We start from the raw sequence: 12,363 nt of genomic DNA, 5'->3' as shown, positions 1-12,363 counted from the left end.
TTTTTACATTATTTAAAAAATATATATATTGACTTACAAGGCGTGGGATGCGCAGAACTTAGACCCGTTCTGGGCACCACCAAAAATTATACAAACCTGCCTGTTAACTGAGAGTTTCCTTTTAAAGTCTGGTTCTTCTCTTGTTCTGACCTTGTGATAAAAGGAGAGAAAAAAACCCCCATTGTTCGAACATGTACTCCAGCCAATTAAATAATTATCTGGATTAACATGTAACAATCACAAAATCAGCCAACTAAAGCTACTGAGCAGCATGTCGTCATCTGTGTGCCGCTCTTTCTTTTAGGTTTCTATTCAACGTAAATCTCAGTAGGAGAGCTGGGATGATGAAGTGTTACATGCTTTGAAGCCCCATGATGAGTAATAGGGGTTGGGCAAAGGGCAGTGGTATGTGTCTTACAAGTCATTTGGTCAAGGTCTTATCTCAGATGAAGACCTTGACCAACATATGGTGCCCTCATATAGACTCTGAGGAGTTTTTGAGGGGACACGATGTTTTACAGGTACTGTAAACACATCTTTTGCATCTAGAATTGAACCTAAAAGTATGAAGATGCATTGAAAAGACACTACGGTTATTGAAGAGGAGTCCACATCACACAACCTCTACATCTGGTACCCTTTTTGGCAGTCTCTGACTGGAGGCCTATGGTGGAAATTGAGCTATTCACCCCTTAAAGAGTTCTTGCTCCAGAATCAGTAAGAGGAACATTAGCAGGGCAGGGTAGAGAAGCTTATTCTGCTACTGCCAGTAACATATGTCCTGTTGGACTGACAGTTCTGGAAACCAACACCCTTCATGAGTACTGAAATTAATTCAGAAAGGAATCACGTTCAGAACATTAGGAGGCAACAGTCTCACCCTGAACATCACTTTATTGGTTCAGCAGCTCCAGAAAACATGATGTGCTCGTTGTTGGTTGGGGTAGAAATTGAAATAGCCTCATCTAGTTTGGATTTCCTGTTAATCTGGTGACATGACTACAAAGTGGGTATTCACCCACGAAAGCTCATGCTCCAATATGTCTGTTGGTCTATAAGGTGCCACAGGACTCATTGCTGCTTTTACAGATCCAGACTAACACAGCTACCCCTCTGATACTTGACTGCATATTTATAGTGAAGAGTGAGCTGACCTGGAACCAATGTGCCATTGGCTTGTGCATTCTGAAGGGCTAATAAATTAGAGTCTTCCACTCAGACAAATTCTTAATATTCATACAAATCATGCAGACAGTGCCATAAACATATATGGTACTGTACAAAGATCTAGTTAGACATGTCCTTTGCCCTGAAGAAGCTGACAACTGCAGATAGAGACAAACATCTTGCAGCTCTAGACTTCAATGCATCCATTAAAAGTGGAACCTTATGGTTATAAATGGATTAAGGATAAACATGATCAGATTTTGATCAAACACACAGGATCCCAAACCCACTCATATAGTTGCAAAAGAGAGATGGTACTGATGCAAAACTAGAGGACCTGAAGATAATGAGGCCCTGATCATTCGCTCTGTTCAATCTGGCCTTAACAGACTGCTTTTTAAGATGCTGATACTTGAAAAGAAAAAAAAGAATGCAGAAGATCACAGGAAAACACAGTCACTTAACCAAAATTATCAGGATGTTAGAGGACTGATGTATGGCTCAGAGATGGTCAGTTGGTATTTCCACCATACAAGAGCAAGGGTGAAACCTGATTAAAGTAAAAGGTGATACATTTAAAACTGATAAAATGGACTTTTTAAAAAAGTAAGAACCTATGGAACTCACTGTCACAAAACATTAATCAGGAAAAGACCTTCATGGGAGTCAGAAAAAGGATTAAATCTCAAAAATAGAACTATTTCCAGTTATGGTAGCTATAATCAACATTTATAAGGGGGACCAACTCACCTGGCTCAGGACATGAGTCAAACACTAACTGCTTAGTGTTGTGAAGAAACTCTCCTGTTGACATATTAACAAATTATTTTCCATTAGGAGAATTTACTCCTTCAGAAGTAGATAATATTGACCACTGTCAAAGACAAAATATCCTAGTTGATGGATCATTGATCTGATGCAGCATGGTGGTTCCTGTCCCTAACTTCATGTATATTAGATTCATTATGGGATTTTTAATCTTCTTTTGGGGGTAACTGTTGGAGCAAGATACCAGTCTTAGTGGAGTAATAGTCTGACCTGGAATGGAAAATGTGTTTCTATATGATGTGTTGAGTATGTTAAAAATAATCTGCTTTAGTTTACTTGCCCTATTAAAATTTTTGGGCACACCTGCTGTGAGTCAAAGTGTGAGGTGATGAGGGTGAAAATATTCATTGCTAAGCCATTTTTTAAATGAAGAAGGGTTGTTTTTGTTTGAAAGGTTGAAGCAATTTTGGGATGTGAAAGCATTTACTGGTAAAGTAAAAAAAAGTTCACAGCTTTCCCACAGCCACATATTTTCTTAAAGAGAAGAAAATGAAATCACTAATGCTCAATAAAACTTTAACTTATAGTGAATCAGCACTTTTCTCCAGATAATACATCTCTTATGGAGATTCAGCTAGTTTGGCATATCTCTAACACAGACAAACTGCCCATAGTCTTTATGCTCAGGTATTTGCATAGTTCCATTTCTTTGAGTTTTTCAGGTTACTCTTCTTTGGAATGTCAATATGAAAGTTAATATTTAACATTGAACTGGAGCAGGAGTTTCTACTTCTTGCCTACAGAACTAATCTGCACTGCCCTCACTGCAGTTCATCTTTCTCTGTACCCCTTTAGGGCCATTCAGATGATGTTGACTATGTTCGGAGGCCCAAAAGAAAACAACCTGTCACATAAGTGTATTGACTTCAGTGGGAACTGTTGGGTACTCAGCACACTTGAAAAATCAGGCCACTTATTTAGGATATTATATATGAATTTAGGAGCTTAATTTTAAGTAATCTAAAAAAAAAAATCTTCCCTGGAATTTCAACATTCCTCAAATATTGCTATTTTCCTGTGTTGAGGTTTTGAAAAAAAACTCCTGTTTACTCCTCCTTCCAGAAATATCTATAAAATGGGAGTGGACTGTGACTGAATCCATGACTGTCCAATTTAAAAAAGTCAGTGAACCCTGTCTGCTGAACTAAGATGTATTTAAAATCATAATTCACTATCAAAATCACATGCAAAGCCTCACAACAGCAAGATAACAATATCAGTGGAAACAAATCAGCTCCATATTTATTGGTTGGGGGCCGGGTATTCAGCACAAAGTTGTGGGTTTAAGAAATTTCAGTATCAATATTCACTTTTGCAGTGGACACTTACCAAGAGCATGTAAGAACATTAGATTATCCTTCAATAACTTGGCTGCCTTCCCTGTTTTGTTCAGATATTGTGTTCAAACACTGCATTGCAAAAACATTAATTGGCCTAATTCACCCCTGAAGTAATCCCGTTATTTTTCACTCATATAAATGTTCGCAGAAAGCACATTTTGGATGCTTAGAGGAAATTTGTTTCAGGTACAAGTACTAGTGTTTATAAAGATTTGGTCATCCAATCAGGGAGCAGAAACAAAACCATGTGACTACAACTTTTTAAAAAACAGGCTGTCATTTTAAACAAAAAGACTACACAAAACATTGTTTGTTTTTCCCTTTAAATTCAAGCGTGGTGGAAAATCTGAAAGAGATTTCTAGATTTCCTCATTTGCAAACAGTTGTAGATGCAAATTAGGTGAACCAACTGCACTTCTCAAAGTGTGACTCTTGAATGTCCAGTACTCAAAAGAACATGCACAGTGAACTGTCCAAGAGCAATCCACAGGCTGCAATTGGTTCAGACAAAACATTCAAACAATTTCTAATAATGACCAAATTTATAAAATCAATGAATAAACTGTGAATTACAACCTGTTTGGACATTTCATGAAAAGGAAAAAGGGCTACATGTATCAAATTGCAAATTGTTTGCACTGTTGTACTTGTCACAAATCCTTTTTTATTATTCCTATTATAGGAGGGAGTAGGAACCCCAGCTATAGTGCTAGGCACTGTACACACAACAAAAGTCAGCTGCAACCCCAGCACGTTTAGAAGTCTAGTTTCAGACAGCCGGATGATAAACACTAATGGGGATGGAAGGAGGATGAGGAAACAAAGATAACAGAGTTTAGCATAAAAGCTGCAGTCACGAAACAGACATGATCAGTAGGGATGTCAGCAATTACATATTAACCTCAGGGAGTTGGGGGCTGCAAGGTCTGAAGCAACAGAAAATGAAAAGAAAAATTTAGTGACCAAAAAGACAGAGAAAAGGCTTCTCATTATTTCCACTGGTTTTCTTTTTTATTTGATTTTTGCTGTGTTTCAGTGTGACACAATTCTCTGATCAATAGGACACAATTCATTATTAATATTATTTAATATTTTCTGAGGTATACTTGAAATTTTGCCCGTTTTTCAGATTCAGTCCTGGTATCCTAGGTAGTCTTCAATTCCCCCTGTTCCCCCTCTGAGCTGAAGGGGTGATGGGGCAACAACATTTGAAGTCTCAGCCCAGGGTAACAGAAAGAATAAGTCCATCCCTGGGTGGATGGATCTAAATTACTAGAGGTTTCATATCACCAAAGAAGGATGGGTGCTAAACCTGTGTGTCCTGAAAAATGCTTGAAAAAACACAGATACCCTCTGAAAGCAGCAAAGCATTTCAGTGCAAAAGGAATTTGAGAACCTTCCCTTTTCCCCCACTCTCAGGTTGTGGAGGGGGATCTGTATTAGAGTCCAAAGGATCTGTCCCATCACAACATTCATTGTAAAAGGCAGCCTTCTGAATAAAGATGACAGGTTCCAGATGAACTCCAAGCCTTTCAACACTGCCCTTTAATTAGGTGAAGTCTCTGTTGAGCAACATATGGCACTTCTTTGCATCTCCCTGTCACCACACCATCACTCTATGGTTGAGTAATGAACCTCTAATCAGCTGGCTGCCTAAGAGAATAGCACTGGAAGGACAAACATAAAAATTGCCTTGGTGATCCAGTAGGGAAGGGCACGTATGTGAGAGTGTCTATGTAGGCGTTCATGAATGGGTGCTGTGAGAATGCCCAAGGCACTCTTTGGGCTTAGTGGAGTGTTGATTATAAAATTCATTGTGTAAGGCCAGAGTATCACACAAGGCTAATTACCCAGAGAAAATGTGTGTACATCTGTACACAATTGGGATGGAGAATGCATCTCACCTGACAAAGTCTGTTGTTTCAAAGAGTTTCAATTCACTGCTGATGATACATAACATACCGAAGTGACATTCAACTAATTTACCAGTGATTTCAATACCTTGTCTTCATCTTTTTTTGTCCAACATCATGTGTGCGTTGGCCAGTAAATGTGGAGAGGGAGCTGAGGAACCAGAAGAGGGTGCTAGGAAGCACTGGAGAAGAGCTCAAAGCAGAACAAAGAGGATCAAATGTAAGACTCTTGGGTGGGCAGAAGACAATGTGGTAAGAGACATAAAGGGAGTTCACAGAAGAGGCCAGAGAAGATGAAAGACTTAGCTGGAAGGAAGGAGAGCAGACACTGGAGGGAACTCATAGAAGAGGTCACAGAGACACAGCTGGGTGACCTAAGCAATTGTGGGGCATATCACATGAGACCTGGCTGGAGAGAATGAAAGAGGCGGCCTCAGGATGTGAGAGATACTAGGAAAATTCACACAAGGGATCAAAGAGGATAAAAGGTGTGGCCATGGAAGGGCTGAGAGGGAGTGGATTAGAGGTGTTGGGGAGAGCTCACAGAAGTGGTTAGCAACTCAGATGTTAAAGACTGACACGCAGCAGGTACCAAATGTTTTTAAAATTATTAGTGGAGGAAAATAGCAATACAATACATAATTTCTCAGTAGCACCTTTCATCCAAAGATCTCAAAGTGCTGTATAAACATTTAGATGTGATGTAGGTAACTATTTGCATTGAGCAAATAATTTGTAGTGAATGATTTTTGATACATTTTGCCTCTTTTGTTACAGAATATCTTGGAGCAGTTTTCTGATTTCCTTGAGTAAATTCAATATTTGGTCTTATTCAGTCAGTATCATTTTTATGGGTTGATCATGAATATTGAAAATTCAAATAGCAATGTTGCCAACTCATGATTTTATGGAGAATCTCACAATATTTGGTGCTTTTCTTAAAGCTCCAGCTCCTGGAGTCATGCGATTAAATGAAACTCTTAGCTCCCATTTAAAAAAAAAAAAACATTTCTAGGCCTGACATCTGTGAAGCAAATAGGGTTGCCAGGTGTCCAGTTTTCAACCAGAATCCCTAGCGGCTCCAGTCAGCACCACTGACCAGGCTGTTAAAAGTCCTATCAGTGGTGCAGTGGGGCTAAGGCAGGCTCTCTGCCTGCCCTGGCTCTCGCAGCTCCTAGAAGCGAAGACATGTTCTTGTAGCCCCTAGGTGCATGGATCAAGGATGCTCCATGTGCTGGCCCCACCCTGAGCTGCAGGGGTGGTGCCTGTGTGTGTGGGCAGTGCACAGAGTTGCCTGGCCATGCCTCCATCTAGGGGTCAGACATGCCAGCTGCTTCTGGGAGTAGCGTGGAGCCAGGGCAGGCAGGGAGCCTACCTTATCCCCGCTGCGCTGCTGACTGGGAGCTGCCTGAAGTAAGTGCTGCCCAGCTGGAGACTGCACCCCAACCCCCCGCCCCAGGTCAAACCCCCTCCCACACCCAAATTCCCTCCCAGAGCCTACACCCCACACTCCAACCCCTGCCCCAGCCCTGAGCCCATGCCCACACTCTGAACCCTTCATTTCTGGCCCCACTCCCCAGCCCACACCCCCAGCTGGAGTCCTCACTCCCTCCAGCACCTCAACCCACTGCCCCAGCAGTGAAAATGAGTGAGGGCGGTGGAGAGCAAGCAACAGAGGGATGGGGGCTGGAATGAGTGGGGTGGGGCCTCAGAGAAGGGGCAGGGCAGGGCAGGGGTGTTCGGTTTTGTGCAGTTAGAAAGTTGGCAACTCTAGAAGTAAAGCTTGAAAACATGACCATTAAAGCATTTAAAACTAGAAGTCAAACAGAAGAAACTCCAAATATATTATTTTAAAAATCTCATGATTTTAAATCTAACACCATAATGCTGGTTGGCCTGAGTCATGATTTGGCAGTACTTAAGCTGTTGCTTAGTTATGACCCGTCAGTTATGTCACATGGTTTCTGTTCCTTTACTGGATGAGCATGAAAACATTGTGGATGCAGGATTTTAAAATCTCCTTATGCACACACTTGTGCATATGACTTTGTGTTCTGTGAACCTTTGTGCCAGTAAAACTTGAGTGCTTGAATATTTGGCAAAAAGAGAACACCAAAAGGTAACAAACAGGTGAAGCAAAGTTCCAGAGTCACATGCACAGGTATTTGCAGAATTCAATTTTAAAATTTGCATACAAAATTATTTGCTCTAAAAGTGTCTGGTCATCCAATTAGGGAACAAAATCAATAACCACTTGATTTATCTGACCAATGAAAACAAAGCACCACTGATTGAATTGCAAATATTCATGATCATCTAGATAAGGAAACTGAGGCAGAGAGAGGTTGAGTGTCTCACTGGGGGTTAACAGGATATCTGTGGTAGAATTCAGATTTCAAAGTACAGAATTTGATTCAAATTTTGTGATTCAGACTCAATCTGTAGTTTCTAAATAAAGCCAGTTATTCAAATGACTATATCTCACCTAATTATATTATACGGTTCTTACTTTAAACTTACATTGAGTACAGCATGGGCATGGTCATATACTCACAATTTGTCTGGATAGCTCATAATTTGTGTATCCAGGCCCTAAATAATTCAGTTTATATCCCCCCCACCCAAATACATTTTAAGTAGATCCCTGTTTATGGGTCAAAACTTGCAGCAGGGATTTATAAAACAAATCATGCCACATCAATTGTTTTTCCCCAGTATCAACAAGGTGGATAGAGGGAATGCAATGTTGATGGTGTTATTTATTTGGATTTAACAAGTTCTCTGACACAGAACAATGTCGATAGAGAGATTGTAGAAATAGTATCTGGATAATAATACTGCGCAGTAGATAAAAATTGTTTGCCACATTCTCTACATTGTCTACTAAGTTATAGTCAATGGTAACAGCTAAAAATTGACAAGTTTTTAAAAGTGCTTACATACGAATGCTAGAAATCTAAATAATAAGATGGGTGAATTAGAATGAATTGTATTAAATGAGGATATTGATATAACAGGCATCATAGAAACTGGGTGCAATGAGGATAATCAATGGGACACAGTAATACCAGGGTACAAAATATATCAGAAGGACAGAACAGGTCGGGCTTGTGGCACTATATGGGAAAGAAAGCATAGAATCAAATGAAGTAAAAATCTTAAAAGAACCAAATTGTATAATAGAATCTTTATGGATAGTAATTCCATGCTCAGATAATAAGAATATAGCAGTAGGGATACATTACTGACCACCTGACCAGGATAGTGATAGTGACTGTGAAATGCTCAGGGACATTAGAGAGGCTATTAAAATAAAAAAAACTCAATAATAATGGGAGATTTCAATTATCCACATATTGACTGGGTACATATCAATTCAGGACGGGATGCAGAGATTAAGTTTTTTGACACCTTAAATGGCTGCTTCTTGGAGCAGCTAGTCCTGGAATCTAGCAGTGGAGAGGCAACTCTTGATTCACTCCTCAGTGGAGCACAAGATCTGGTCCACGAGGTGACCATAGCTGGACCTCCTGGTAATGGGTGACCATAATATAATTAAATTTAACATCCCTGTGGCAGGGAAAACACCACAGTGGTGCAACACTGTAGCATTTAATTTTAGAAAGGGGAACAACACAGAAACATAAAGGCTAGTTAAACAGAAATTTAAAGGTACTGTATTAAAAGTAAAATCCCTGCAAGCTGCATGGAAACCTTTTTAAAACACCATAATAGAGGCTCAACTTAAAATGTACACCCCACATTAAAAAAAATAGCAAGAGAACCAAAAAAGCCACCATGGCTAAACAACAAAGTAAAAGAAGCCGTGAGAGGCAAAAAGGCATCTTTTAAAAAGTGGAAGTTAAATCCTAGTGAGGAAAATAGAAAGAGCTAAACTCTGGCAAACAAGTGTAAAAATATAATTAGGAAGGCCAAAAAAAGAATTTGAAGAACAGCTAGCCAAAGACTCAAAAAGTAATAGCAGAAGCAGGAAGCCTGCTAAACAACCAGTGGGGCCACTGGACAATCGAGGTGCTAAAGAAGCACTCAAGGATGATAAGGCCATTGTGGAGAAACTAAATGAATTCTTTGCATCGGTCTTCACAGTTGAGGATGTGAGGGAGATTCCCAAACCTGAGCCATTATTTTTAAGTGACAAATCTGAGGAACTGTCCCAGGTTAAGGTGCATTAGAGGTGGTTTTGGAACAAAATTGATAAACAGTAATAAGTCACCAGGATCAGATGGTATTCACCCAAGAGTTCTGAAAGAACTCAAATGTGAAATTGCAGGACTACTAACTGTGGTCTGTAACCTATCATTTAAATCAGCTTCTGTACCAAATGACTGGAGGATAGCTAATGTGATGCCAATTTTTAAAAAGGGCTCCAGAGGTGACCTCGGCAATTACAGGCTGGTAAGCCTAACTTCAGTACTAGGCAAACTGGTTGAAGCTATAGTAAAGAATAAAATTGTCAGATACATAGATGAACATAATTTGTTCGGGAATAGTCAGCATGGTTTTTGTAAAGGGAAATCATACCTCACCAATCTACTAGAATTCTTTGAGGGGTCAACAAGTATGTGGACAAGGAGGATCCAGTGGATATAGTGTATTTAGATTTTCAGAAAGCCTTCAACAAGGTAACTCACCAAAGGCTATTAAGCAATGTAAGCAGTCATGGAATAAGAGGGAAGGTCCTCTCTTGGATTGGTATCTGGTTAAAAGATAGGAAACAAACGGTAGGAATAAATGGTCAGTTTTCACAATGCAGACAGGTAAATAGTGATGTCCCCCAGGGGTCTGTACTGGTTCCAGGCTGTAGACAAGTAGACTCATCCCTGCGGCCCTCTTGCTGGTCTCTCAGAGAATTAGCTCATTCCAGCATCCAGCGTACCCTCTGCAGGCCGGTGATCCACCTGTCCTCTTGGCCCCTGTGTCCCTCCCTGGACCCTGGTGCCCTTTTAACTGGAGTGCTGCCCCCTGGCGGTACCCCACCAATCTGGGTCTCCCCTCCCTGAGGAACCCCCAACCCACTATCTGCACTTTGCCTCAGTATATGGCTACTGCCCAGTCTCCATCTAGCCCCTGTTCACTGGGGCAGACTGCAGTATCAGCCAGTCACCATAGGCAAAGGGGTTTGGACCTGCTGCATTTGCCTACTCCTGGGCTGCCCTCTGCAACCCCCAGTACCTTTTAGCCCAATGCTAAGCCACAGCCTGGGGCTTTCTAGGCTAGAGCTCCCCAGCTCCTCTGCCTTTCCCCAGCCCTGCTCCACTCTAGGTACCTTGTCTAGCTCCCTGCAGCCAGGCCCTTCTCCCTCTATAGGCAGAGGAAGACTTGAGCTCCTGGCTCCCAACCTCTTTATACAGACCAGCTGTGGCCTGATTGGGAAGTGGCTGCAGCTGAGCCACGCTCCTATCAGCCCAATTTAGTAGCTCCCAGCCACAACCTTCCCCCAGGGCTGTTTTAAGCCCTGAAGGGCAGTAGCAAGGTAAGCACCCTGCTCCTCCCCTTGGGCTAGGGGGGGATCCTTTAGCAGTGGGTGGGCTTTGCCCGCCCACTTCCCAGACACCCAATAGTACACAGGCCTGTTCAACATATTCATAAATGATGTGGAAAAGGGGGTAAACAGTGAGGTGGCAAAATTTGCAGATGATACAAAACTACTCAAGATAGTTAAGTCTCAAGCTACTGTAGAGCTACAAAAGGATCTCTCAAAACTGGGTGACTGGGCAACAAAATGGCAGATGAAATTCAGTGTTGATAAATGCAAAGTAATGCACATTGGAAAACAATCCCAACTATACATATAAAATGATGGGGTCTAAATTAGCTGTTATCACTCAAGAAAGACATCTTGGAGTCATTGTGGATAGTTCTCTGAAAAACATCCACTCAATGTACAGCGGCAGTTAAAAAAAAGCAAACAGAATGTTGCGAATCATTCAGAAAAGGATAGATAATAAAACAGAAAATATCATATTGCCTCTCTATAAATCCATGGTATGACCACATCTTAAATAATGCATACAGATGTGGTCGCCCTATCTCAAAAAAAGATATATTGGAATTGAAAAAGGTTCAGAAAAGGGCAACAAAAATTAGGGGTATGGAGCATCTGCCATATGAGGAGAAATTAGTAAGACTGGAACTTTTCAGCTTGGAAAAAAAGACAACTAAGGGGGAATATGATAGAGGTCTATAAAATCATGGCTGGTGTGGAGAAAGTAAAGAAGGAAGTGTTATTTACTCCTTCTCATAACAGAAGAACTAGGGGTCACCAAATGAAATTAATAGGCAGCAGGTTTAAAATAAACAAAAGGAAGTATTTTTTCATACAATACATAGTCAACCTGTGGAACTCCTTGCCAGAGGATGTTGTGAAGGCCAAGACTATAAACAGGATTCAAAAAAGAACTAGATACATTCATGGAGGATAGGTCCATCAATGGCTACAGCCTGGATGTGCAGGGATGGTATCCCTAGCTTCTGTTTACCAGAAGCTGGGGATGGGGGATAGGGGATGGATCACTTGATGACTGCTTGTTCTGTTCATTCCCTCTGGGGCACCGGGCATTGGACATTGTCAGAAGACAGGATATTGGGCTAGATGAACCTTTGGTCTGACCCACTATGGCTGTTCTGTTCTTATGTATTTCATCAGGCTGTTGGTGGAAGGCATTGAGCGTGTACTAGTGATGATAGCTATGGTACTATGTATATAGAGCATTTTCTATACTGAAGATCCTAAAATGCTTTGCAGGTTGATATAAACTATATAGGAATCACTTTGCCCATGACTGGAATGAAACAACAACAGGTTTTATATAGCCCATTAACATTTCTCCATAGTGTAACACAAGAAGTGAAAAAATAGCATGTCCAATTGAAACCACAAGGGGATGAAGTAGGTGGAATGCAATTAACCAACTGGAATTTTGCCAGAACCCTGGGGCTAAGAACAGTAAGGGTGAGATTCTGGGCTGTGACATAAGAGGCTCCCCACAGAACTAACAGCTCAGGGAGAAGGTGGCTACGGTGGCTTTAATCCACCTTTGGGCCCTGACAACTTGGGCTCCTGCTTGGGCTGGATAGGAGCACTGCATGACTTA

The sequence above is a fragment of the Gopherus flavomarginatus genome, chromosome 4 (assembly GCF_025201925.1).
Source record: "Gopherus flavomarginatus isolate rGopFla2 chromosome 4, rGopFla2.mat.asm, whole genome shotgun sequence".
Taxonomy (NCBI): Eukaryota; Metazoa; Chordata; order Testudines; family Testudinidae; genus Gopherus; species Gopherus flavomarginatus.
The sequence above is the reverse complement of the archived record's forward strand: the minus strand, read 5'-3'. Positions refer to the sequence as shown.